General features: G+C 44.8%; 1 long non-coding RNA gene across 1 annotated transcript in view; it reads right to left on the bottom strand.

Moving 5' to 3' along the window:
- Positions 1-11,974, bottom strand: part of LOC125633481 (uncharacterized) — a 266,677-nt gene extending 254,703 nt beyond the window's left edge. Inside the window, exon 1 of the long non-coding RNA XR_007355616.2 lies at positions 11,802-11,974. This is a non-coding gene — a long non-coding RNA (uncharacterized LOC125633481). The remainder of the gene's footprint in view (positions 1-11,801) is intronic.
- Between the last annotated feature and the right edge of the window lie 12,439 nt (positions 11,975-24,413).

Below are 24,413 nucleotides of genomic sequence, written 5' to 3'. Positions count from 1 at the left end.
TTTAAAATTTTTGTTGTTGTTTACTGTGTGCATTCACCTACTACTTACACTTCTAGTCAATGTGGGAGGTGCAGGGGGACCAAAAGAGTGTAGGCCGGCTCTACAAACTCCAGCTGGTCCCTTTGTGTCTGCCTCCATTTTGTGCTCCCACTCCTGATAGACATGATTGGGATGCATTTCCTGTGTAATTATCATTAAACAATGTGACAAGGGAAGGAGGAAAAGGTTACAGAATAAGATTATGTGGTTATATAGTTTTATGTGCATATTCTGAAGCTGTTTTACATGTTTGTAAATATAAATCTGTATATATGAACATAACACTGTTGCCTTGATGACTAGTAAGCAGAGGTCAAGGGGGCAGAGTGCACATTGTACGCAACTAGGAAAGCAGCTCCTCTGTGTGCTTTCAACTATGTAAAAGTTTCACAGTTCACCTTCACTGTGTCTTCTTTCAGTTACAAGTAAGGGACCTAATAGTCAGTATGTTATACTCCACCCTGTCCACCAGGGTCTTGGTCAGACCATTGGTTCATATAGTCTAGTTCAGTGCTTCTCAACTTATTACACAATGTGTTACCTGGCCTGCAGGGCCTGGGTGGTAGTTGCCGCTGCAGCCCGGACCTTGACTCTGGACCCCACCATGCGGGGCGGGCTGGCTGGCCACCCGCCCCGAGCCCCTGCCGCGCAGCTGCACCAGACCCCAAACTCCATGGGGCCAGCTGGCAGCCCCAGGCCCCCTGGATGGGCCAGCAGCCCCAACCCTGGACCTCCGTCGTGCTGGGCCAGCTGGCTGCCCGCCCCAGACCCCCTGCTGCACTGGGCTGACTGGCTGCCCTGACCTCCGCCGCGGACGCTGGCACACAGGCCAGCCTTTAGCACACAGCTGAACTGGGCCGCAGCTGTGTGCTAATTGGGCCGTATGCGGCCCGTGGGTTGAGAACCACTGGTCTAGTTAGTATCCTGCCTCTAGCAGTAGCCTGGTGCTCCAAAGGAAGGCAGGACAAAAATGCATCTAGCCAATAGGTATAAACTATACGTAAGGGACCTATTGCTCCATGATTCCTGCAGGTATACTGAATCTCAGGCGTCATGCTAGGGAGAAATTTCACATCCTGTTGTTGCTTTTTTTGCTTGCACAGCTGTTAATTTTGTTATCTCAGATTTTTAGCTCTAGCCCTAGTATAGCCTGAATTACCAGGCATTGAATTCCATGGGTTGTCTTTGCATTGCAAAAAGCAGTATTCCCCTTTATTGGGGCTGTCTGTTAACTTCATTAAAAGTCTTCTTGTTCTTGTATTATTTAACATTGTAAAAAGGAAAGACAAATCAGTTTTCACTATGGTCTTCATAATTCTAAATTCCTCAGTCAAATCCCCTTTGCACTTCTCCATTCCAAGCTAAATAACCTAAACTTTTGCACTCTACTTCTAATCACAGAAGTACCGTATTGAGCTAATGAATCTCTGACTGCCATCTGCAAATGTGCTGCTTTGGGGAAAGCAGTGAGCAGCTTTTTGAAACCCACCTACCCCCATTTCTTCTTTGCTGGTCCCTATACAGCTGGTCATAGGAACAGCTCATGCATATAAAGCTGCTTAAAGCATGTGAACAATCCCATCTTTGGTCAGCAAAATCCCTTAAGCACATACTTAAATTTATGCACATGCCTTAGTGCTTTCCTCGACATGGAGGGATCACTTATGTTCTTGAAGTTAGGCATGTACTTCAGTGTTTGGCTAAACTGAGACCTTCGGAAGCAACGTAGAGGTTCAAAGCTTTATGTCCTTGCAACACATAATTCAGCTGGGAGGACCTGTATGCCGTCTCCACAGAGCTCCAGTGGATCCCCATCCACAAGGAATATGTAGGCTTCTGGTGAGTGACATAACAAGTAAAGGGAGCAATCAGGAGAGAGGAGCTAAAATAACCCCTACAACCAAGAAAAAGTATAAAATTAAATAAAAAGTCAAAAGAGAGAGGAAAAACAAGGAGGAGAAGGGGGGGGAAATGTGAATGGAAAGGGGTTGGAGAGAGAGAGAGAGAGAATGGACAGAAAGATGTACAGTCATGACATGCTGGAGAATCGGGAAAATGTGGGTCTATTTATCAATCTCTCACAATGGGTGAGGGGCTCCAACGGAAAAGAAAATAGGGAAGTACTGAAATATATTTATATACTTACTTAGGGCCTAATATACTAAATATACTTACTTAGGGCCTAATTCTTATGTACACTAAGGTCACTTAGTGCTAGCAATGCAAAGGGGGCATTAGAGGGTGTGTAAATATAATTTACTCTCACTTTAAGACTCCTTTACACTACCAGAATGGTGTAAAGTGGCCTTAATATACCTGAGAATTGGGCCCATAGAATTCAGGTGCTATAACTCAGTGCATGTACTGTATGTGTGTCCGCCACATTTAGATTTGTACTGTTCTGTTCCATCCACATCCTGTTAAATAATGTATATTTTGCTTTTATTTCTTTTAGGTAACACAATTCCAATTTAATCTAAAAGCTTCCACTTAATATACTTGCTCTTTCTGATAATGTAATAAAAAGGGAGGTGTTTGCAGTGTAGATGCCTGTACATTGCTTTCCAATGTACTGTATTATTATTTTTCAAGTAATCTCTTTCTTGATGCAGTAGAAATTTGTCAGTAGATAAGGTTTCCATCTTTGAAGCACTCTGTTTTCCTTAAGGAGCTCTTGTTTATCGATGAGAACTAGATATGGTAGCACCTCCTGGGATGGTTCAGTTCACTGTTCAAAGGCAAGTCTGTTGCAGCTCTGCACTTTGCTATTTTATACAGTAATATTTCTTTGCAGATACTTAGGGAACAGTATTAATTTGCACAAAGTTGTTTTTAATTATGTTCTCCTCTGACGAGCTTTGGGGATGTTTTATTATAGTGTGAGGCTGGGGACAGGTACAAGATTAAAAAGTCACACTTTAACACTTGCTTTTTATACATACTTTTCTGTCTTTGCTACATAATTTGTGCAAACAGCCAGCATTTATAGGGATTAAAGATAGGGTGCATATGGATTTAGCTATGTAACTAACGAAGAATAAATTCTGGCAGAAGAGCCACATGGACATAGGCATGAAAATAAAGGACTATGTCAATTTAAGATAACTGAAAACTGCTATACATTGAAAATACATGATGCTGCAATTGTGCCTGAGGGGATAAAAACAGACATGTATCCCCATGTGTCCTGTAGGTGAATGTATGGCACAGGGAAAAGGCGTGTTGTTTATTTACAAGCAGATGTGGCCCATGTCCACACCAATATCTTATTTGTCAAACCACAGCTTCCTTCTCTTGATGGATCATTGATTTGCTTTTTTTAATGTATGCAGTGGTACCTATGGACGATGGGAATGGGTCCTAATAAAAGGGAATAATAACAAGTACATCTTGTAGCTGTTTGAGTATCAATGGTTGCAATGATTCCCTGAATAAGACAAGTGACTCTCTATTGGAATGATTTTTTACTGAAGAGAACCCAAAGGTACTTCAAAACCTGAATGAACACTTTTCCAAGTCTTGGGGATTGTCTGTTAACACCCGATTTAAAGATTTGAACCGTGATCTCGGTAATCATCACACATTATCCATCTTTGTTTTCCCCATGATTTTTATAATCACTTTGGGCCAAATACTGAGCCCTATGCAAAGCTTATTAACAGGAAAGAGTGCAGGGGTTCTCAGTGGGAGAATGGAAGCTTTTCCGCTCCCCAAACCTCAGAGTGCCCATTGTTGGGCTTTTCCATGGCTGTTACTACTGCAACCTTTAGGATGCATTATCTGCAGCCTCTGTCGCTGCCTTCATGGGAGGTTTTGGCGTGTGCTCAAATTGCCACACACCTGTTGCTTCCTGAAATTGCCTCTGATCACAGTGGCATGGAGAGTTACTACAAAACACTGCTCTGTACAGCATGGCAGAGGCAGAGTGCCTCTGGATGGACTTCACAGCTGAGAGCTTCCGGCATCAGAACTGCAGAGGTTCTGCTGCTCTGAGGCCTTTTGTGATCCTTTCATAGGCTACAAGATTTGACTTTATCTGTAGTAGTGTAAAAGTAGAAACATACAGGGTGATTTTCATCCTGGCCTTAAATGAGTCTCCCTGTTTGTCCCCACAATTTAGTGGTGCCAATACTTGCAGGCACAATTTAGGTAAATTTTTAGATGTCAAAGTAGTAGAGCGCTATCAAGTACTGAGACATCTAATAGACCTAAATTACACCCACAGATGCAGTTTTTCATCAGAGGAAAAAGAGAGCCAACTTGTCAAATATCTTGCTCATTAATGCAAATTCCATAACATGGAGGCAAGGTGTTCACACGGGAAGTCCCTCTTCTTTGCATCTTTAAAAAAAGTCTTCCCCTCGTATAGCTTTTGTAGTGCTATAGAAAGTTTTCTCTTAAAACCTCTCCAATTGGTTGGGATTAAAATAATATTTACTGTAAATACAGAAACAGAGCAGGAGCTACTAACTTGCTGCCTTGAATCTCAGCAACCACATATTCGGTTCCATCCCTCAGAGACAGTCTAGATTTTCACAACTGATGCAGAGTAGAGAGAGAGCTCAAAAAGTACAGTTGTCCAGTGCACAAGCCCTTTCACAGCAAAGAGATCTAAAGTTGGGCTGTCCATACATGATGCAGATAAGTAAATTTTTTTTTTAATGTTTCAGATTTTAACTCCTGGGAAAAAAATCTAATGTCTTTTCTTTTTCAGAAATATAGGTTGGGAGACATTTTTCTCCGGCACCATATCTTCATGCCTAGATCTGAAATTGATGTGGATTCATTCTACAATCCCTCTATATGTACACCGCCAATGAAGTATCTAAGAAGATGACAAAAATTGTTAATTAGTCAAGTTTGCTTATACTTAGAATTGGTAGGTTTTCTAATTCCACACTCTACTGTAACTAACCCCATTCAAGTCAGCACCCTAACCTGATGTATAGGACTTGGGGGGAAAAAAAAGATGAAAACATGGGAATTATTCAGACTTTACCTTTACAAACGGCATACCTGTGTGCAACGGCTATACTGCAAATTTCCAGTTTAGTGAATGTTTCCTGGCTGTCAGTAGATAAGCCTTAAGTTCTTCTTCGAGTGCTTGCTCATGTCCATTCCAATTAGGTGTGCGCATGCAACGTGCATGATTGTCAGAAGGTTTTTTCTCTCTCAAGCAGTACTTGTCGGGTCGGCTGTGGAGCCCCCTAGAGTCGTGCCTTTATGGCAGTGTATATAGGTCCCTGCCAACCCGCCACTTGCTCAGTTCCTTCTTACCGCCAGTGACGGTTGTTGGAGCAGCTCGGTCTTCCGTATTGCAAGTGCCCACTTAGTGGTCTTTCTTCGAATAGTTGTTGTAAATAGTTACCCATTAGTGTTAATTAGTTGAATAGTACTTAGCTGGGGGATTTTCCCCAATTCCCTTTCCCCCGGACTGGGGCATGCCTTGGTCCCAGGGCTTTAAGCCCTGTGAGAAGTGCCTGAAGCCTATGCGACGTGGCGATCCGCATGACTCCTGCCTCAAGCGCCTTGGGGGAGGGCCATAAGGTGGATAGGTGCAAGATTTGCAGGGGCTTTAAGCCCAGAACAAAGAAGAAGAGGGACTCTCGCCTGAAGCTCCTCCTAATGAAATCTGCACTTCTCCCACAGCCGGAGCCAGCACCGGCAGCCTTGGTGTGCAGCACAGCAGCATCGGTGCGGGAACCCTTGGCACCGAGAAAGGACTCCAGTAAGGAGCATCGGCACCACTCTCCGGCCCTGAGGCCCAGCTCCACCTTGAGGCACCATTCACAATTGCCGGTGCCACATAAGAAGAAGGCGGCAGACGGGCTGCTCGCTGGCATGGCACACCAGTGGGGTGTGGCCTGTGTTGGGACACCCCAAACCTGGCCTGCAAGTCTCGCAGCCGTTGACTCCGGCCGTGACAGGGGTGCCGTCGAGTCTAGTGTGGGTGGACTCTCTGGTGCCGGAGGACTTGGAGGGAGAAGACTTCAATCTTCCTTCCACACCAGACACATTCGAAGTGGCTCGGGATCTGATCGCCATAACGGCTCAATCCCCGGGCCCGCTGGCGTATGCCCAGCACCACCACCTACCACGGTGCCAACATCGACAGCTCTGACAAAGACGGCACTGATGACAGCTCTGCCCCCATCAGACATAGGGGCAAGCCGGTGATGATGGGTCATTGCTCATCCTTGCTGCAGCACTGATCCCCAGCACCATCGGGTTCTGCTCTGCCTTGGTCTGCATCTAAGTATTCCTCTGAGTTGGAGGTGGAATCTTACACCTCCAGGAGGAGCTGGTACCACTCTAGATCCCAGCACTGTTTCTGGCACCACTCAAAAAGCAGTGCACCCCAACCGGTGCCAGTGATGTTGTGGCCTCCCCAGTGGCAGACACCAGTGCAGTGGCCCTTCTGGACCCCATGGGCCTACCATCAGACCCAGGGACTGGGCTCAAGGGTGACTTCGGTGGCCACATCGGTCTCAAGGGATCCAGGAGTGCAGGCAGCATCTCCAGAGGAAAACCTGGGGCAATCCAACCCTCAGACAGGAGCTGTTGTCTCCCTGCCCATGGTGCATAGAAGGACACCTATAGCTGATGCACCTGAAACTGCCCCGGTGACCATCAGGGAGATTTGGAAGGGCAAGAGGACCCAATCCCTCCCCAGGCATCTTCCTCCTCCTCGCCTGATGAGGTGGTGGCAGGGATGACTACCTCTCTGCCAGCAATGGACACCAGGGCCCATCAGGACCTCCTTCACTGGGTGGCACAAAACTTGAACCTATAGGCTGAGGAGGTCACAGAGGATTCACACCCAATGGTTGATATCCTGACTCTTGAGGGGCCCTCTAGGGTGGCCCTTCCTCTTATTAAGACTATTGTAAATACAACTAAGGTGCTCTGGCAGAATCCAGCCTCTATCCCACCAACAGCTGGCGGGGTAGAATGCCAATATTTTGTTCCACAGAAGGGGTATGAGCACTTCTTCACCCATCCCCAGGCGGGCACATTGGTGGTGGATGCTGCCAATCACAAGAAGTGGCAAGGACAGCCGGGTCCCAGTCCGAAGGCCAAGGAGCCCGAGAAGCTGGACCTCTTCAGTCGCAAGGTGTATTCGACCAGGGGCTTCAGCTTCACGTCGCCAATCAGCATGCAGTGCTTAGCCGGTCTGGTTACAACTCTTGGGCCTCCCTGTCCAAGTTCCTGGAGGTGTTGCCCGTGGACTCCCGTTTGGAGTTCACCACAATACTCCAGGAAGGTAAGATGGTGGCTTGGACCTCCCTCCAAGTGGCCCTGGACTCGGCAGACTTGGTTACACGGACCATGGCCACTGCGATTACTATGCGCAGAAGCTCATGGCTTCTGGTGTCAGGCCTTCCTACAGAGGTTCAGAATACCATCCAGGACCTCCCCTTTGACTGTGCTGGTCTTTTTGCAGAGCAGACAGACTCACAGCTGCACAGTCTGAAGGATTCTAGGGCAACCCTTAAGTCCCTGGGAATCCACACACCTGCTCTGCGGAGGAAGCCCTTCAAGCCCCAGCCTCCCCAGCGCTTCTATTCGGGGAGCATGAGGCAGGACTTCAATAGAAGGAGGGGCAGGAACAACAGGAGGAGGCCACTGAGATCATCCTCTGATCAGGGCCATGGTTCGTCCAAACAGCCTCCTGGCCCTAAGCCTAATTTTTGAAGGTGCACCCGAGGACAGAACACCAGTCCATCTCCCGGATCCTTCTCCCCCATTTGTGAACCGTCTGTCCCACTTCTCCCATGCCTGGGCCCAGATTACCTCAGATCGCTGGGTATTGAGCATGGTAGAGGTGGGATATTCTATCCAATTCTGTTCCCACCCTCCCATCCCCCTTCCCCGGCCCTCTTCAGGAACCGCTCTCATGAGCAACTCCTTTTACAGGAGATGCAATTGCTCCTTGCTCTCAGGGCGATAGAGGAGGTTCTTCAGGAGTTCAGGGGGAAAGAGTTCTACTCCTGACACATCCTCATCCCCAAGGCCAAGGGCGGGCTCCGACCTATCCTAGAATTGCGAGACCTCAGCGTATTCATAAAGAAAGCAAAGTCTTGCTTGGTCTCCCTGGCCTACATCATTCCTTCCCTGGTCTGAGGGACTGGTACACCACCCTCGACTTGAAGGGCTCATACTTCCACATCTCCATCATCCTGGCCCACAGATGATTTCTCCAGTTTGTGGTCAATGCCCAGCACTACCAGTTTAGGGTGCTCCTTTTCGGGCTCTCGGCAGCCCCTTAGATATTCACGGATGCCTTGGCACTTGGGTGGGGAGCACATCTGGGCACTATCAAGACACAGGGCATGCGATCCCAGGCAGAACTATCGCTGCATATCAATGTCAGAGAGTTGAGGGCGGTCCATCTGGCATGCCAGGTGTTCCAAGCTCACCTTCAAGGCAGCTGTGTGTCGGTACTGATGGACAACACCACAGCGATGCTATATACAAACAAACAGGGTGGTGCTCACTCTTCTCCCCTATTCCGGGAAGCCCTCAACCTGTGGGACTTCTGCGTCACCCATTCCATCCACCTGGAGGCGTCATATCTGCCGGGAGCTCAGAACGAGCTAGCAGACCAGCTCAGGCACTCATTCAATGGGCACGAATGGTCCCTTAGAGTGGATATCGCCCTGGACATCTTCCGGAGGTGGGGCTTTCCTCACTTGGACCTATTTGCGATGCGGAGCAACAGGAAGTTTCAGTGCTTCTACTCCTTCCTGAACCACAGCCCAGGTTCCATCACGGACGCGTTTCACCTGTCATGGGCGAATCACCTGCTCTATGCATTTCCGCCCTTCCCTCTCATACACAAGGTCCTCCTCAAAGTCCGCCTGTACAGGGCCTTGTTGATCCTCATAGTGCCGGCATGGGCCTGCCAACACTGGTTCACCATGCTGTTGGACCTATCAGTGGACAGGCCCGTAGCCCTTTCCCTGTTCCTGGACCTCATCACACAAGACCACGGCCAGTTACGACATCCCAACCTGGAGTCCCTCCACCTCACAGCGTAGAAGCTCCATGGTTAAACCAGTCTGAACTTCAGTGCTCCAACTCAGTTCAGGAGGTCCTTCTCAGAAGCAGGAAGTCCTCTACTCTAGCCACTTACCTCGCCAAGTGGAAGCGGTTATTGATTTGGTCTATGCAGAAGGGTACTCCTGCACCTCGAACGTAGATCCCATTTATTTTGGACTATCTGCTTGACTTGAAATGGCAGGGGTTGGTGACCTCTTCGATCAGGGTTCACTTGGCCACCATCTCTGCTTTTCACCCAGGGGTGGAGGGTAGGTCGGTCTTTGGAAACCCAATGGTAAGCTGCTTCCTCAAGGGGCTTGATAGACTGTATCCTCAGGTGAGGCAGCCTCTTCCTCCTTGGGACCTCAATCTAGACCTTGCCAGGCTTATAGGTACACATGCCCCTTTGAGCCCATGGCGACATGTTCCTTGCTCTACCTGTCTTGGAAGGTAGTTTTCCTCATGGCCATCACCTCAGCCAGAAGGGTCTCCGAACTCAAGGCACTGACATCTGAGCCCCCTTACACTGTCTTTTATAAAGACAAGGTGCAACTATGCCCACACACTGCATTTCTCCCTAAGGTAGTCTCTCAATTGCATATAAATCAGGATTTTTGCCTACCAGTGTTTTTTCCCAAGCCACATATCAATAGTAGAGATCACATGCTTCATTCCTTGGATGTGAAATGCACCCTGGCTTTCCTTGGATGTGAGACACACCCTGGAAGTCCCCATAGCTCTTCATCGCTGTTGCAGAGAGGATGAAAGGGCTTCCCAGCTCCTCCCAACACATATCATCCTGGATCACGCCATGCATCAGGACTTGCTAAAACTTGGCCAAGATTCCATCCCCGACATTGATGGTGCACTCTACATCTTCCACTTTTCTAGCTCAAGTGCCCATTCAGGATATATGCAGAGCAGCCACATGGTCCTCTATCCATACCTTCACCTCACATTACGTAATTTTGCAACAGTCCAGAAATGACGCAGCATTTGGCAGGGCAGTGCTGCAATCTGCTACCAGATGAACTCTGACCCCTCCTCCAAGAGTACGGCTTGGGAGTCACCTAATTGGAATGGACACGAGCAAGCACTTGAAGAAAAAACGATTACCTACCTCTCGTAACTGTTCTTCGAGATGTGTTGCTCATGTCCATTCCAATATCCACTCTCCTACTCCTCTGTCGGAGTATTCCGGCAAGAAGGAACTGAGAAGGCAGCAGGTTGGCAGGGACCTATATTCACCACCATAAAGGCATCACTCCAGGGGGCTCCACAGCCGACCCGAGGGGTACTGCTAGAGAAAAAACCTTCCAACAATCGTGCATGCAAAGCATGCACACCTAATTGGAATGGACATGAGCAACACATCTTGAAGAACAACAGTTACGAGAGGTAGGTAACCATTTCTTTTCTGGTAAACAGAGGGGCATAGTAAATGCTGCTTGCGCAGCAACTGGTTCAATCCCTTTGATACTAGATCTTGAGAATTTTTAAAATATTATGAGTCTAATTTCAGCAAAACGGAGTTCATTTGTGATAAAGAGATTTCTAGAAACCAATTCATTATATCTATAGAAAAACCTAAAATTTCTAATCTTTGGCAAAATATGAGAACAGACTTTTCTGAGTTTGCAGTAAATCCCAGAGCTGATAGTGAATGCTAAATACACTGAATATGAAAAGAAAGGATCTACTTGGAACTTGCTGCCAATAAAATATTCTCTAAATCAAAGAATAATCTCATCCCTAAACTACTTAATAATGAAAAGAGTAGTCACAGAAGCATAGCAGTGAATGTTCTTGGAGCTCTAAAAAGGCTAAAATGATTTAAATTAATTTTCTAAATCTATCAAGTGATTATTATCTCTGAATACAGCCCTACTTTAGGAAATCAGAAACCAAACTAAGAATAAATATGAACAATATTTAGGAAAGAGAAGGGTAAAACCTTGTGATGTTGCACTCTATATGATTTTATAAAAATATGCTAATGAGTGTGAATATAATGTAACTGGAATATGCTTCATGTAAAAGGTCTCTTGTAAGGGGATGAGGTGGATGAGGCTTTCTTCCGGCAACTCGCAGAAGCTACTAGATCGCACGCCCTGGTTCTCATGGGCGACTTTAATCATCCTGATATCTGCTGGGAGAGCACTACAGCGGTGCATAGACAATCCAGGAAGTTTTTGGAAAATGTAGGGGACAATTTCCTGGTGCAAGTGCTGGAGGAGCCAACTGGGGGGGAGCTTTTCTTGACCTGCTGCTCACAAACCGGGAAGAATTAGTAGGGGAAGCAAAAGTGGATGGGAATCTGGGAGGCAGTGACCATGAGTTGGTCGAGTTCAGGATCCTGACACAGGGAAGAAAGGTAAGCAGCAGAATACAGACCCTGGACTTCAGGAAAGCAGACTTCGACTCCCTCAGGGAACTGATGGGTAGGATCCCCTGGGGGAATGACATGAGGGGAAAAGGAGTCCAGGAGAGCTGGCTGTATTTCAAGGAATCCCTATTGAGGTTACAGGGACAAACCATCCCGATGTGTCGAAAGAATAGTAAATATGGCAGGCGACCAGCTTGGCTTAACGGTGAAATCCTTGCGGATCTTAAGCATAAAAAAGAAGCTTACAAGAAGTGGAAGATTGGACAGATGACCAGGGAAGAGTATAAAAATATTGCTCGGGCATGTAGGAATGAAATCAGGAGGGCCAAATTACACCTGGAGCTGCAGCTAGCCAGAGATGTCAAGAGTAACAAGAAGGGTTTCTTCAGGTATGTTGGCAACAAGAAGAAAGCCAAGGAAAGTGTGGGCCCCTTACTGAATGAGGGAGGCAACCTAGTGACAGAGGATGTGGAAAAAGCTAATGTACTCAATGCTTTTTTTGCCTCTGTCTTCACTAACAAGGTCAGCTCCCAGACTGCTGCGCTGGGCATCACAAAATGGGGAAGAGATGGCCAGCCCTCTGTGGAGATAGAGGTGGTTAGGGACTCTTTAGAAAAGCTGGACGTGCACAAGTCCATGGGGCCGGATGCGTTGCATCCGAGAGTGCTAAAGGAATTGGTGGCTGTGATTGCAGAGCCATTGGCCATTATCTTTGAAAACTCGTGGCGAACGGGGGAAGTCCCGGATGACTGGAAAAAGGCTAATGTAGTGCCCATCTTTAAAAAAAGGGAAGAAGGAGGATCCTGGGAACTACAGGCCAGTCAGCCTCACCTCGGTCCCTGGAAAAATCATGGAGCAGGTCCTCAAGGAATCTATCCTGAAGCACTTACATGAGAGGAAAGTGATCAGGAACAGTCAGCATGGATTCACCAAGGGAAGGTCATGCCTGACTAATCTAATCGTCTTCTATGATTGCTGGTTCTGTGGATGAAGGGAAAGCAGTGGATGTATTGTTTCTTGACTTTAGCAAAGCTTTTGACACTGTCTCCCACAGTATTCTTGTCAGCAAGTTAAAGAAGTATGGGCTGGATGAATGCACTATAAGGTGGGTAGAAAGTTGGCTAGATTGTCGGGCTCAACGGGTAGTGATCAATGACTCCATGTCTAGTTGGCAGCTGGTATCAAGTGGAGTGCCCCAAGGGTTTTGTTCAATATCTTCATAAATGATCTGGAGGATGGTGTGGATTGCACTCTCCGCAAATTTGCGGATGATCCTAAATTAGAAGGAGTGGTAGATACGGTGGCAGGTAGGGATAGGATACAGAGGGACCTAGACAAATTGGAGGATTGGGCCAAAAGAAATCTGATGAGGTTCAACAAGGATAAGTGCAGGGTCCTGCACTTAGGACAGAAGAATCCCATGTACCGCTACAGACTAGGGACCGAATGGCTAGGCAGCAGTTCTGCGGAAAAGGACCTAGGGGTTACAGTGGACGAGAAGCTGGATATGAGTCAGCAGTGTGCCCTTGTTGCCAAGAAGGCCAATGGCATTTTGGGATGTATAAGTAGGGGCATAGCCAGCAGAGCGAGGGACGTGATCATTCCCCTCTATTCGACATTGGTGAGGCCTCATCTGGAACACTGTGTCCAGTTTTGGGCCCCACACTACAAGAAGGATGTGGATAAATTGGAAAGAGTCCAGTGAAGGGCAACAAAAATGATTAGGGGTCTGGAACACATGAGTTATGAGGAGAGGCTGAGGGAACTGGGATTGTTTAGTCTGCAGAAGAGAAGAATGAGGGGGGATTTGATAGCTGCTTTCAACTACCTGAGAGGTGGTTCCAAAGAGGATGGTTCTAGACTATTCTCAGTGGTAGAAGATGACAGGACAAGGAGTAATGGTCTCAAGTTGCAGTGGGGGAGGTTTAGGTTGGATATTAGGAAAAACTTTTTCACTAAGAGGGTGGTGAAACACTGGAATGCGTTACCTAGGGAGGTGGTGGAATCTCCTTCCTTAGAAGTTTTTAAGGTCAGGCTTGACAAAGCCCTGGCTGGGATGATTTAATTGGGGATTGGTCCTGCTTTGAGCAGGGGGTTGGACTAGATGACCTCCGGAGGTCCCTTCCAACCCTGATATTCTATGATTCTATACTGAGTGTGGTCATCCTATGTGTATAAATGTATCATTCTTGTATCTGAAACTAGAAATATGAAATATAACTCTGAGGTCCTATTATAGTTATGCAAAGTGTGGCCCATTAATGGTGGTTTGGAATCTTAATGGCTCCCATTAACCAGGACAATTACCTGTAGATGGCTCTGTTTTACTTATAAGTCTTCCTGTATACCTGTGGGCTGGCAAGTGGGTAATGATGTCTTACAGTGACATGTGATCATGTCACCGGAACTGGAATCCATCTTTAACCTGGTGCTTTTCCATTGAGAAGGAAGAGTGGGAACCCAGAGGGACAAAGGATTCCTGCCTTATGCAAAAGATATATAAGTGGGTGGAACAGAACAAAGTGGGCAGCCATCATGAGAAATCCCCTAGCTACCACCTGAGCTGGAACAAGGACTGTACCAGGGGAAAGGATTGGGCCCAGACTAGGAAGGCATCCAGTCTGTGATAGAAACTTATTGAAACATCTCTGAGGGTGAGATTTCATCTGTATTCAGTTTTCTTACTGTAATAGGTTTAGACTTGAGTGTTTTATTTTGCTTGGTAATTCACTTTGTTCTGTCTGTTACTACTTGGAATCACTTAAATCCTACTTTCTGTATTTAATAAAATCATTTTTTACTTATTAATTAACCCAGAGTATGTATTAGTACCTGGAGGCGGGGCGAGGAGGGGGGGCAAACAGCTGTGCATATCTCTCTATCAGTGTTATAGAGGGCAAACAATTTAAGAGTTTACCCTGTATAAGCTTTTATACAGGGCAAAATTGATTTGTTTGGACCCATTGGGAGTTGGGCATCTGTGTGTTAAAGACAAACACTTCTTAAGTTGCTTTCAGCTAAGTCTGCAGCTTTTGGGTATGTCGTTCAGACCCTGGGACTGTGTTGGAGCAGACTGGCGCATCTGGCTCAGCAAGACAGGGTGCTGGAGTCTCAAGCTAGCAGGGAAAGCAGGGGCAGAAGTAGTCTTGGCACATCAGTTGGCAGTCACAAGGGGGTTTCTGTGATCCAACCCGTCACAAACCTCTTATAGCAGTATTAGGGAAGGGAAGAAAGAAATACAAACCACTATAAGTTGTTAAAGGCCTGGGTAGCACAAGGAAGACCCCCCCCCCCCCCCCAAAAAAAAAGGACCTGTAGAACCAGGAATTAAAGATAGGTCTAAACCGAAAACCACAAAGACGAATGCCCTGCTGGGGTGGTATGAGTCTACATCGAGATTGGAATTACAGTTAACCTGAATTTATTTCCTCCAGGTTTCATAACAAGTAAAGCTCTCCGGTATATTAGGCAGCAAGGGGGATGAAAAGTGGGTGAGGTTGATGGGAAAGGCTTGTTTTGAAATCTGAGGGTTTTTAAGCTGTGGGATTTTAGGAGGACCTTCCTATTTAGGAACTCTAGAGCCTACTTCCTATGTACATTTTTATAATGTAAGTAGATGAGTCTAGATGAGTGGTTCTCAAACTGATTTGATCGTATCCCCCGTCTGTGCGTCTGTAGTAGTTTATTCCCCCCACCTCCACTACGCAAGTATGTATACTGAAAAAAAATCAACACGCAACTCTTACTAACTATTAAAAACAGTAAGGCATTGATTCAAACAGAGCCAAGGATCCATTGTAATAAGAGAAAAAGCAAAACTCTAGTTGTAGTCAGTGCTTACAATTAAATATATACACTGCATCATAGCAAACGGATTAATGTATAGAGGGCAACAACTTTGTATGATGCTAGGCAAGCTTACCAGAAATCTGTCAGAATGCACAGCGCCACCTGAGGACCTGATCTGTCGGGAGGAATCAGCTTTGTTAGTTATTTATTGCTGTGGGTAAAATGTGCTCAGTTCGTTTTTTTTCCCCTAAAGCGTCTCAACCCCTCTTCCCCCTGGCATGCCCCCCCAGTTTGAGAACCTGTGGTCTAGAGCATTGGAAGAAACATTTTAAAAAATCTAACTATAAATTAAATCAAATCAAGGTAAAGTAAATAAACAATGAACTCTGACGTTTGGTTTTTGTGGATGTTGGATTTAGCCAGTCATATCTGTATGTTAGAACCTGATCCTAAAAGAGGCCGAGTGCTTATTTGTTTTAACTGAGATTTGCAGAGGAGGGCACTCAGCATTTCTCAGGTTATGCTTTGGGCCATATAGGATCTGACCCTTAGATGATGGATAGAGAACCTTTAGCAAAGGTGACTTCCTTTAACTGCAGGACCTTAATTTGCTCACAGAATAGCAAATACTTCTCTGTTTAAGCAGACAAAGATTCCTTACAATGACAACACAGAAAATACCTTTGGGAAAGGGTCTGAATTAATTTTCTGTCATCAGGTTTCACCTGATATTTGTGCTGATACAGCACTTGGAAGAAGAAGCGCTGTTGGATGTGGGCTATTATAATGACACTCTGTTTGGATAAATGTTAGACAGGATAGAGAATTTGGTTATTTTTTGTTAAGTCTCTTCCTTGCTTAGAAATAATGAGCCAGATCCTCAGCTGGTGTAAATCAGCCTGGTTCCATTGACAATTTACACCAGCTGATGATCTAGACCAAGATACCTAGCACAGCGAAGGGTAGAATTTTTAAATTGTGAGGCCAATGCTAATAGTGAAAAATTGTCAAGGCCAGTGCTAGTAGTGAATGATGTGCTAATACACTGCATGAAAACTTAGTTTGCTCAAGAAAGAAATGGGTTGATAAATCTTTGGCTACGTTAAGGAGAAAGTGAGAATATAACGTAAATGTGGTCTCTTAAAATTTCTTCAGGAGTTGCACGGGTAATTAAACACACAATGATTTTTTGATCTAAGACCCTTTGACTTTAAAGGGACGTGTGTGACTAAAGACCCAGGCAACTCTTTGAAAATGTAGTTGCTGTATTCCAACAGGTCATAGTGACCCTGGTGAACGCAGCAAGACACCTCAAAAACAATATTGTAGGCGGAATTGCTGGCCCAGGAAACCCACCTGGTTGACTTGAAATTAAAAAGCCAGGAAGTGACAGTGAAGTTATTTTCACTCTCTTCGAGCATTGCAAAAGGAGACTTCATTTCTTTAAGATAAAAAGTATAGAATTAGATTTTGTGATATGCCTTTTGGGAACCCCAAGACAACTTTGCACCCTCCCAATTCTGGGCTGCCATGGGGGCTGAAGCAGCCCCCAGCAGGATGTATGTAGCGCTGCACAGCTCCTACCACCCTCCTGGCTCTGCACCCAGGATGCTGCCTGTGGCAGGCCTAATGAGTGGGCCTGTGCTGGGGGAGTTCTCCCCCGGCTGGCTGTATGCAGTTGCAGTGTGTGATATGGACTCTTAAGGATCTAGATTAAAAAATAATAAATAATGGGCCAATTCCTGCAATCCTTCTTTAGTTATTCCGGCAAAAGTCCCATTGACTTTGCCTGAGGTAGGACTGAGTAAGGGTAGAGTAAGAACTTCAGGATCAGTAATGATGAATTACAGCTGTGTATGGAGGCCAAGTAGATGTGAAACTGTAGTAAAAATGTAGGGATGTTAGCCCTGGTGACTGACCAAAGTCTAGTTTCAGTTTTTCCATTCTGCTTGCTACAATTCCCTTTATTTCAATTGGCCAAAGGATTCTGCACTTTCTATCATAAAATGGTTGTGTAGCGTTACTACCCATTGTTAAACAGCTGCTGTGTTTTTCTCTAGAAACAGTTGCATTTTCATACAATAATACTTAGTTCTGATATAGTGCTTTTTATCCATAAATCTTAATGTGGTTTACAAAGGAAGGTAAGTATAATTAACCTCATTTTACAGGTGGGGAAACTGGAACAGAGAGATGAATTGACTTGCCTAAGGGTACACAACAGCGGTAGAGCTGGGATTGTGAACAGAACCCAAGGTCTCCTGACTCAGATTTAGGATGCTAGGTGCGAGGTTCTGTACAAACTACCTTGTAATCACTTTGTAAATCTCTTTGGAATTCTTCTAGATGAAAGTCGCTAAATTACTATAATTTGTGTTCATTTATTTAGGACAATTTTTGGATCTTAATTTAAATAAATATTAGCTGCTATGAGTCTTAGCTGGAAAACTAAGTTGCAGCCCTGTGAGCCGTGTACAGAGGGCTTGTTTAAATGAAATTGGTTCAAGCCAGCCTGGGGAACAATGGGAGTTTTACTAGCCCCTCAATGGCATGGGCCTAGAAGAGAAGATGGATGCATGGTAGGAGCAGGAAGGGATGGCAAAAGTACCCTAGATACTGTGGTCTCCCCTGAGGAAACAGTTATGGACCTGGGCAAGTCCACACCCAATTAGGGCTCAAGGGATATTACAAGACTTCTCACAAACATTCTGTTCTTTGGATAAGGGTTAAATGGATTTGAACTTTGCAGAGATTTTTGTGTTCAAAATTGGCTTCAGATTCAGTATATATTCAATTGTGATTATAAACTAGGTTCAATATTATGAAAATTTCAGAGGTGTAAAACTACTTTTAAGTATCTTCATATTTGGACCCAAAGCAGCCCACAGCTTCCACTCTTTGTCATCAACAGGACAAATGCTACAAGCTTTGATGGAGATACTGGAGTAGCTCCTTCAGATGCTTCATTACACCTTGCGTAGGTGAAGAGGGGGCTACATGTATTTGACCCTAATAACTCCATTGTAGACAACCAGCTGAGTAACTAAGAACAGAATTTACATAGATATACCAGAAAAACAATGCAGAGTCATGCATCTGAAGAAGTGGGGTTTTTTTACCCACGAAAGCTTATGCCCAAATAAATCTGTTAGTCTTTAAGGTGCTACCGGACTCCTTGTTGTTTTTGTGGATAAAGACTAACATGGGTACCCCTCTGATACATAGATATACCAGAGAGCAGCATTGGCCCATTATCTATTAATCACAGGATTCCCTATCTCCCAACACGTCTTTTGTCTCTTCATTGATTTGAGTGTTTTTATAGTCCTTGTTACCTGCCACAAGTAATTTTAGACAATTTCCTCTTTATGTGCATTTTAACTGGCAAAATTCTCCATATGGTTTTAAGAAACCTGGAGATTAAATCCTAATCTGCTGGGGGAATAGAATGTTTGCTAAGCAAACAACATTGTTTTTTTTTAAAGAAAATATACCTACTGCTCTCTCTCCTGGTATTATAGGAAAAACATTTAAAGTTGTCAAAAGGGGACATCCTTGCTTTTTCAGACAAATGAAAAGTAGGCTATAAAATAAATTGTTACATTTAGAGTCTTCACTTAGATACCCATTAGAATTGCCTGAGTGGACAGAGCCTTTAGCCAATGCAAATACAACAGATGGAATATCAAATATCAAAATTGGTTCACAGACTAATATAATTTCTCCTTTTGTGGACTTTATCTATCTGACCTGATGTAAGGTTTAGCCAGAGTGCATCAATTAATGAAAAAGTTTATCGGTTTGGTTACAAATTTGCATTCATCCATACCAGTTTGATGGCTTCATTGTTATGTGTGCAGGTTTGACTGATGATCCCAGCCTTTTGCTGCCTAGAGCGAAGAGGCAGGAGAAAGATCCAGGAAGAACATTTTGGAGGCCACTGTCAGCTGTATGAATTGTCACCACCTCCTGTTGCCACTGTATGGTAGCTATACATAAGAAGTCTGAGTCTGTTCTGAAAACAGATTTATACTGGTGTAATCAACAAGGTTGAGGTTCAACAAGGACAAGTGCAGAGTCCTGCAATTAGGATGGAAGAATCCCATGCACTGCTACAGACTAGGGACCTAGTGGCTAGGCAGCAGTTCTGCAGAAAAGGACCTAGGGGTTACAGTGGACGAGAAGCTGGATATGAGTCAACAGTGTGCCCTTGTTGCCAAGAAGGCTAATGGCATTTGGTGCTGTATAAATAGGAGCATTATGAGCAGATCGAGTGATGTGATCATTCCCCTCTATTCGGCATTGGTGAGGCCTCATCTGGAGTACTGTGTCCAGTTTTGGGCCCTACACTACAAGAAGGATGTGGAAAAATTGGAAAGAGTCCAACAGAGGGCAACAAAAATGATTAGGGGTCTGGAGCACATGACTTATGAGGAGAAGCTCAGGGTACTGGGATTATTTAGTCTGCAGAAGAGAAGAATAAGGGGGGATTTGAGAAGTGCTTTCAGCTACCTGAAAGGGGGTTCCAAAGAGGATGGATCTAGACTGTTGTCAGTGGTAGCAGATGACAGAACAAGGAGTAATGGTCTCAAGTTGCAGTGGGGGAGATTTAGGCTGGATATTAGGAAAAACTTTTTCACTAGGAGGGTGGTGAAGCACTGGAATGGGTTACCTAGGGAGGTGGTGAAATCTCCTTCCTTAAAGGTTTTTAAGGCCCAGCTTGACAAAGCCCTGGCTGGGATGATTTTGTTGGGGATTGGTCCTGCTTTGAGCAGGGGGTTGGACTAGATGACCTCCTGAGGTCCCTTCCAACCCTGATATTCTATGATTCTATAATCTCAATGACTTCACTGGAGCCACATCTTATTTACAGGAGTCAGAACATATGCAGCATCAAGGTATTCATACTATTTTTTGCTCTAGCTAGAGAACAAAATACTGACTAGATATTGCCCATATGAGTAGATCAGGTAACCATATATATGTAAAATGATTCATGTGTATAGTCATTAGTATTGTGGAGCATGCGTATATGATCTGTATTTCTCCTTTAAAATCTTATCTGAGATCATATAGTTCTCTCTTGCATGTATGTCTTCATTTTTCTCTCCCTCACCTAGGGGTTCACCTCATTCAGCTAAAATGTGTTAAAACTGTGACTTTCCCTGTCTATACTCAGATTTTAAAACGTTACCATCGTGTTTAAAAAAAATCCACTTTTATTCCAACCCAGATTCTGTTATTTTACACATTTGAGTAAGTGCGGTGGAACATGAGGGTTGGTAAGAAAAGCAACAGAAGTTGTAAGGTGTAACTAGGGGGCGACTAATGCAACAGCTGAGGATCTGACCCGAAAATAGTTTAAGATGTAAAGAAAATGTTAAAGCCTTATACTCCATTGCCTTGCATCTTGTGTAGTCAATTATACCTATAAAAAGTGGGTGCAAGACATTACCAAATCCGAATGTTAGCACCAGGTCATTGGGTACTCTATACTCTCTTTTCACAGCTGTAAATAGTCACCCAAGTTGCAAGGCTGTAGAGAATCAGGCCCAAGGGATTAAAACTTAAAAAGGGAGTTGAGTCAAAATGAGAACGAAAAACCAAACAAAGGACTTCAAAAAATGAAAACCTGAAAATATAACGGGGAAAGCCATTAAGTATAATCTATCCAGACCAGTAGCTAGTATAGAATTGAAATAAAACACAGACAAATGAAAAAGGAATTACAATTAAGATAAACTTTTTTTTTAAAATGAGTAGATGGAAAAAAATACTGTGGTGTATGTATGTTTACTATAGAAAATGCAGAGATGAGACATATAGGGCTCTTCCATGGCTCAGTGCATGAGCAGACACACTCTAGGATGCTGCCCTCAGACCTCCTTTTTTCCACCTAATGTGATCATTTGCAGCATTACTGACTGCTGCATTAAAAAAAAATCCTCCTCCATTTCATGGTTATTTTGTACTTCCTTTCACCAGATGGTGCTCCTTCAGGTTGACTGCAGCAGGATATAAATACAAAGATTGCCCGTTTGTTTTGGGTCAGATGACGCCCAGGTGTGTGGTTCCAGTGCAGATTTACTTCAATACGAATCAGTGGGTGTCTCAAGACAAATGGTAATTCATTGCACTGAGTTTTTAAAAATATGAATCTATCTTCAGTAGCAATTGAAAAAAATAACACTTGAAATATTTTCATATTGAGAATACATTTACTGGCATATACTGTTAAGATATTTAACAATGTAAAGGCCATAAGCTGTGGGGTGTGTTTTTTTTTTTTTTGTTTTCTTTTTTTGCATTGTGAAATGGATCTATTTTGAGACAGATATGTATGGTTGCTGCACAGAACTGGATCAGATTAAATGCTTCAGTTGATTCAATCAGAGAGCTTTTTTATTGCACAGCTACTTTTTGTGAGTCTCCGGTCCTTTTTGCTAGTACCCTAACCTAGGCATCACTTCCACAGTTTGCACATTTGGCTAGTTTAGGGCTCAATTCTGCTAGGTGCTGAGCCGTGATCGAATAAAGCACTTACATGTGTACTTACCTTTAAGCAAATGAGTAGTCTTCAGTGGACCAATTTGTGTGCTTAAAGGTAAGCACGTATTTAAATGCTAGGTCTAAATGACTACACAAGAAGCAAGACAGTGGGGAATGAGGCCTCAGGTGTAAGTTTGGCTGAAAGATTTTTAGTCTGTTCTTGAAATTAACCTAGGTTTCTCCAATTATGGCAAACTGCAGTTTCACAAGTCTACGTTCATTCTCTCTAAACAGTCACTTCCCTCTGTCTGTGTTATGCTCTTGTTGTATGCAGTGTAGTTGAAGCCATGTCGGTCCCAGGATATTAGAGAGAGAGAAAGAGGCACTTTCCTGTGGCGCCATGAACTATTGGTGATTTTAGCTGCTGTCTTATCACTTTTCTTATCACTGAAGTTCATGGTGTGATTCTGTTCTATAAGTGATAGTGAGTTTGAAACAGTACAGCTGTCTCTCTGTAATTGTTTTATTGAGCTGTAGCTGGCATTACTGAGATGCCTTGGATTGCTTGAATTTACCATTGGCTGTGGAGTTCCTGGATAGACTGCTAACTCATCACTGTGTGGCAGCACAAATGACCATGGCTTTCCACTTACTTCCAGTTTAGATTTTGTGATGATTGATCTTATCCACAGCTCGTTGATGTCAAAGGAAAGACTCTCATTGATGTCCCTGGGCTTTGGATCAGGCCCTAAATAAAGATCCCTTTGTCTACATAGTTAGATGTCTAACAACCTCATCAGCATGCACAAACCTCGGTGTTCTGGGTTCACAAATACTTAGATGCCCAAAAACTGTAAGAGATCCACTTCCTGGACACTACAGTACGAATAAGCGATGGTCACATAAACACCACACTATACTGGAAACCTACTGACTGCTATACTCACCAACATGCCTCCAGCTTTCATCCAGACCACATCACATGATCCACTGTCCACACTGTCCTAAATGATCTGATCATAGAATCATAGCATATCAGGGTTGGAAGGGACCTCAGGAGGTCATCTAGTCCAACCTCCTGCTCAAAAGCAGGACCAATCCCCAATTAAATCATCCCAGCCAGGGCTTTGTCAAGCCTGACCTTAAAAACTTCTAAGGAAGGAGATTCCACCACCTCCCTAGGCAACGCATTCCAGTGTTTCACCACCCTCCTAGTGAAAAAGTTTTTCCTAATATCCAACCTAAACCTCCCCCACTGCAACTTGAGACCATTACTCCTTGTCCTGTCCTCTTCCACCACTGAGAATAGTCTAGAACCATCCTCTCTGGAACCACCTCTCAGGTAGTTGAAAGCAGCTATCAAATCCCCCCTCATTCTTCTCTTCTGCAGACTAAACAATCCCAATTCCCTCAGCCTCTCCTCATAACTCATGTGTTCCAGACCCCTAATCATTTTTGTTGCCCTTCGCTGGACTCTTTCCAATTTATCCACATCCTTCTTGTAGTGTGGGGTCCAAAACTGGACACAGTACTCCAAATGAGGCCCCACCAATGTCGAATAGAGGGGGACGATCACGTCCCTCGATCTGCTCGCTATGCCCCTACTTATACATCCCAAAATGCCATTGGCCTTCTTGGCAACAAGGGCACACTGCTGACTCATATCCAGCTTCTCATCCACTGTCACCCCTAGGTCCTTTTTCCGCAGAACTGCTGCCTAGCCATTCGGTCCCTAGTCTGTAGCTGTGCATTGGGTTCTTCCGTCCTAAGTGCAGGACCCTGCACTTATCCTTATTGAACCTCATCAGATTTCTTTTGGCCCAATCCTCCAATTTGTCTAGGTCCCTCTGTATCCTATCCCTGCTCTCCAGCATATCTACCACTCCTCCCAGTTTAGTATCATCCGCAAATTTGCTGAGAGAGCAATCCACACCATCCTCCAGATCATTTATGAAGATATTGAACAAAACCCTTGGGGCACTCCACTTGATACTGGCTGCCAACTAGACATGGAGCCATTGATCACTACCCGTTGAGCCCGACAATCTAGCCAACTTTCTACCCACCTTATAGTGCATTCATCCAGCCCATACTTCCTTAACTTGCTGACAAGAATACTGTGGGAGACCGTGTCAAAAGCTTTGCTAAAGTCAAGAAACAATACATCCACTGCTTTCCCTTCATCCACAGAACCAGTAATCTCATCATAAAAGGCGATTAGATTAGTCAGGCATGACCTTCCCTTGGTGAATCCATGCTGACTGTTCCTGATCACTTTCCTCTCATGTAAGTGCTTCAGGATTGATTCTTTGAGGACCTGCTCCATGATTTTTCCGAAGTGAGGCTGACTGGCCTGTAGTTCCCAGGATCCTTCTTCTTCCCTTTTTTAAAGATTGGCACTACATTAGCCTTTTTCCAGTCATCGAGGACTTCCCCCGTTCGCCACGAGTTTTCAAAGATAATGGCCAATGGCTCTGCAATCACAGCCGCCAATTCCTTTAGCACTCTCGGATGCAACTCGTCCGGCCCCATGGACTTGTGCACGTCCAGCTTTTCTAAATAGTCCCTAACCACTTCTTTCTCCACAGAGGGCTGGCCATCTCTTCCCCATTTTGTGATGCCCAGCGCAGCAGTCTGGGAGCTGACCTTGTTAGTGAAGACAGAGGCA

The sequence above is a fragment of the Caretta caretta genome, chromosome 3, assembly GCF_965140235.1.
Source record: "Caretta caretta isolate rCarCar2 chromosome 3, rCarCar1.hap1, whole genome shotgun sequence".
In the NCBI taxonomy this organism is placed as follows: domain Eukaryota; kingdom Metazoa; phylum Chordata; order Testudines; family Cheloniidae; genus Caretta; species Caretta caretta.
This window is presented reverse-complemented; position numbering and strand designations above follow the sequence as displayed.